This window comes from Mixophyes fleayi, unplaced genomic scaffold (genome assembly GCF_038048845.1).
Source record: "Mixophyes fleayi isolate aMixFle1 unplaced genomic scaffold, aMixFle1.hap1 Scaffold_3875, whole genome shotgun sequence".
In the NCBI taxonomy this organism is placed as follows: Eukaryota; Metazoa; Chordata; class Amphibia; order Anura; family Limnodynastidae; genus Mixophyes; species Mixophyes fleayi.
In genome coordinates, this window is record NW_027447858.1 from 1,750 (window position 1) to 6,370 (window position 4,621).

The 4,621-nt window shown below is 50.5% G+C and overlaps 1 long non-coding RNA gene across 1 annotated transcript; it reads left to right on the forward strand.

Annotated features, from left to right (window-relative positions):
- The first annotated feature begins 299 nt into the window (after positions 1-299).
- On the forward strand, positions 300-3,555 carry LOC142133674 (uncharacterized). Its single transcript, XR_012686824.1, has 3 exons — positions 300-588; positions 754-854; positions 3,086-3,555. It is a non-coding gene; the product is annotated as an uncharacterized LOC142133674 (long non-coding RNA).
- The last annotated feature ends 1,066 nt before the right edge of the window (positions 3,556-4,621 follow it).

Sequence of the window (4,621 nt, forward strand, 5' to 3'; positions counted from 1 at the left end):
GGGAGCGGTGTCTGTATAATGTATACTGGGAGGAGCGGTGTCTGTGTAATGTATACTGGGGGGGAGCGGTGTCTGTGTAATGTATACTGGGGGGGGAGCGGTGTCTGTGTAATGTATACTGGGGGGGAGCGGTGTCTGTGTAATGTATACTGGGGGGGGAGCGATGTGCGTGTGTAATGTATACTGGGGGGAGCGGTGTCTGTGTAATGTGTACTGGGGGAGCGGAGTCTGTGTAATGGATACTGGGGGGCGCGGTGTGTCTGTGTAATGTATACTGGGGGACAGGGCCGCCTTCAGAAATGATAGGGCTCAGTACGGGCCCTTCGTGTCTCCCGGGCCCCCCGTTGAGCGCCCCCCGCAACACATACTTACCTGGGGGCCCTGTGTCTTGCTGTCCGTTCTCCGCCTTCAGACTGGCTGTCACCGTGATCAGCCAGGCACTAGGATGCAATCGCAGGGGTGGAGGAATCATTCACCTGCGATCATGTGCTCTGGCTGTCACAGGCAGATCACATGATCGCAGGGGGAATGACCAGGCTGAAGACAGAGTAGCTGAGACCAGCGGAGTGGAAGACAGCGGGCTCCCACGTAAGTATGTGTTGAGCTGTTCTACCAGGCCCTATGGTGAGCCCGGGCCCGGTACAACAGTACCCCCCCTGATGGCGACCCTGCTGGGGGAGGGGGGGAGCGATGTGTGTAAATTCTGCTTCAAATTGTCTGTTGATTTCACTTTCACTTTTGATCTCCTTCTAGTTAATCTGCAACACCCTGTGTCCAGTGCTAGGAAATCCAGATAAATCTTCTGTGACTTGCATTATTATTCCTGCAGTTTGAAAAAAAGAAAAAACTAAAAGGTAAGAATGAATACTGTTGATAATGTTTTTATATTCTTAGTATGTAATTATATCAACATCTGTTTTGCACCCCATCAAGTAAGTCTTTTTTTCTTAGTGAATATTGCTATTATCATATCACTTATTTTTTTCCTGTGGCCAGCCTGATTTTGTTAGAATTTTGGAATACACATTTTGTCAGTGATATCACAGTACCATGAGACCACCTATGTCTAATGTATGCTGGGTCAGAAATGTGTGTGTACTGTATACTGGGGGAGTGATGTGTGCAATGTATACTGGGGGAGTGATGTGTGCAATGTATACTGGGGGAGTGATGTGTGCAATGTATACTGGGGGAGTGATGTGTGCAATGTATGCTGGGGGAGTGATGTGTGCAATGTATGCTGGGGGAGTGATGTGTGCAATGTATGCTGGGGGAGTGATGTGTGCAATGTATGCTGGGGGAGTGATGTGTGCAATGTATGCTGGGGGAGTGATGTGTGCAATGTATGCTGGGGGAGTGATGTGTGCAATGTATACTGGGGGGAGCGGTGTCTGTGCAATGTATACTGGGAAAGCAATGTGTGTGTGTGTCTGAGCAATATATACTGGAGGGAGCGTTGTCTGTGTAATGTATACTGGGGGAGCGGTGTATGTGTAATGTATACTTGGGGGGAGAGGTGTCTGTGTAATGTATACTGGGGGGAGCGGTGTCTGTGTAATGTATACTGGGGGGAGCGGTGTCTGTGTAATGTATACTGGGGGGAGCGGTGTCTGTGCAATGTATACTGGGGGGAGCGGTGTCTGTGCAATGTATACTGGGGGGAGCGGTGTCTGTGTAATGTATACTGGGGGGAGCGGTGTCTGTGTAATGTATACTGGGGGGAGCGGTGTCTGTGTAATGTATACTGGGGGAGCGGTGTCTGTGTAATGTATACTGGGGAAGCAATGTGTGTGTGTGTCTGTGCAATATATACTGGGGGGAGCGGTGTCTGTGTAATGTATACTGGGGGGAGCGGTGTCTGTATAATGTATACTGGGAGGAGCGGTGTCTGTGTAATGTATACTGGGGGGAGCGGTGTCTGTGTAATGTATACTGGGGGGAGCGGTGTCTGTGTAATGTATACTGGGGGGAGCGGTGTCTGTGTAATGTATACTGGGGGGGGGAGAGCGGTGTCTGTGTAATGTATACTGGGGGGGAGCGGTGTCTGTGTAATGTATACTGGGGGGGAGCGGTGTCTGTGTAATGTATACTGGGGGGGGAGCGGTGTCTGTGTAATGTATACTGGGGGGGGAGCGGTGTCTGTGTAATCTATACTGGAGGGAGCGGTGTCTGTGTAATCTATACTGGGGGAGCGGTGTCTGTGTAATGTATACTGGGGAAGCAATGTGTGTGTGTGTCTGTGCAATATATACTGGGGGGAGCGGTGTCTGTGTAATGTATACTGGGGGGAGCGGTGTCTGTATAATGTATACTGGGAGGAGCGGTGTCTGTATAATGTATACTGGGGGGGAGCGGTGTCTGTGTAATGTATACTGGGGGGGGAGCGGTGTCTGTGTAATGTATACTGGGGGGGGAGCGGTGTCTGTGTAATGTATACTGGGGGGGGGGGAGCGGTGTCTGTGTAATGTATACTGGGGGGGGAGCGATGTGCGTGTGTAATGTATACTGGGGGGAGCGGTGTCTGTGTAATGTGTACTGGGGGAGCGGAGTCTGTGTAATGGATACTGGGGGGCGCGGTGTGTCTGTGTAATGTATACTGGGGGACAGGGCCGCCTTCAGAAATGATAGGGCTCAGTACGGGCCCTTCGTGTCTCCCGGGCCCCCCGTTGAGCGCCCCCCGCAACACATACTTACCTGGGGGCCCTGTGTCTTGCTGTCCGTTCTCCGCCTTCAGACTGGCTGTCACCGTGATCAGCCAGGCACTAGGATGCAATCGCAGGGGTGGAGGAATCATTCACCTGCGATCATGTGCTCTGGCTGTCACAGGCAGATCACATGATCGCAGGGGGAATGACCAGGCTGAAGACAGAGTAGCTGAGAGTAGCTGAGACCAGCGGAGTGGAAGACAGCGGGCTCCCACGTAAGTATGTGTTGAGCTGTTCTACCAGGCCCTATGGTGAGCCCGGGCCCGGTACAACAGTACCCCCCCTGATGGCGACCCTGCTGGGGGAGGGGGGGAGCGATGTGTGTAAATTCTGCTTCAAATTGTCTGTTGATTTCACTTTCACTTTTGATCTCCTTCTAGTTAATCTGCAACACCCTGTGTCCAGTGCTAGGAAATCCAGATAAATCTTCTGTGACTTGCATTATTATTCCTGCAGTTTGAAAAAAAGAAAAAACTAAAAGGTAAGAATGAATACTGTTGATAATGTTTTTATATTCTTAGTATGTAATTATATCAACATCTGTTTTGCACCCCATCAAGTAAGTCTTTTTTTCTTAGTGAATATTGCTATTATCATATCACTTATTTTTTTCCTGTGGCCAGCCTGATTTTGTTAGAATTTTGGAATACACATTTTGTCAGTGATATCACAGTACCATGAGACCACCTATGTCTAATGTATGCTGGGTCAGAAATGTGTGTGTACTGTATACTGGGGGAGTGATGTGTGCAATGTATACTGGGGGAGTGATGTGTGCAATGTATACTGGGGGAGTGATGTGTGCAATGTATACTGGGGGAGTGATGTGTGCAATGTATACTAGGGGAGTGATGTGTGCAATGTATGCTGGGGGAGTGATGTGTGCAATGTATGCTGGGGGAGTGATGTGTGCAATGTATGCTGGGGGAGTGATGTGTGCAATGTATGCTGGGGGAGTGATGTGTGCAATGTATGCTGGGGGAGTGATGTGTGCAATGTATGCTGGGGGAGTGATGTGTGCAATGTATACTGGGGGGAGCGGTGTCTGTGCAATGTATACTGGGAAAGCAATGTGTGTGTGTGTCTGAGCAATATATACTGGAGGGAGCGTTGTCTGTGTAATGTATACTGGGGGAGCGGTGTATGTGTAATGTATACTGGGGGAGCGGTGTCTGTGTAATGTATACTGGGGGAGAGCGGTGTCTGTGCAATGTATACTGGGGGGGAGCTGTGTCTGTGCAATGTATACTGGGGGGGAGCGGTGTCTGTGCAATGTATACTGGAAGGAGCGGTGTCTGTGCAATGTCTCCGGGGGGGAAGCGGTGTCTGTGCAATGTATACTGGAAGGAGCGGTGTCTGTGCAATGTCTACTGGGGGGAGCGGTGTCTGTGCAATGTATACTGGGGGGAGCGGTGACTGTGCAATGTATACTGGGGGGAGCGGTGTCTGTGCAATGTATACTGGGGGAAGTGGTGTCTGTGCAATGTATACTGGGGGGAGCGATGTGTGTGTGCAATGTATACTGGGGAGAGCGATGTCTGTGTAATGTATACTGGGGAGAGCGGTGTCTGTGTAATGTATACTGGGGGATCGGTGTCTGTGTAATGTATACTGGGGGATCGGTGTCTGTGCAATGTATACTGGGGGATCGGTGTCTGTGCAATGTATACCTGGGGGGAGCGGTGTCTGTGTATTGTATACTGGGGGGGAGCGGTGTCTGTGTATTGTATACTAGGGGGGAGCGGTGTGTGTGTGCAATGTATACTGGGGAGAGCGATGTCTGTGTAATGTATACTGGGGGATCGGTGTCTGTGTATTGTATACTGGGGGGGAGCGGTGTCTGTGTATTGTATACTAGGGGGGAGCGGTGTCTGTGTATTGTATACTGGGGGGGGAGCGGTGTGTGTGTGCAATGT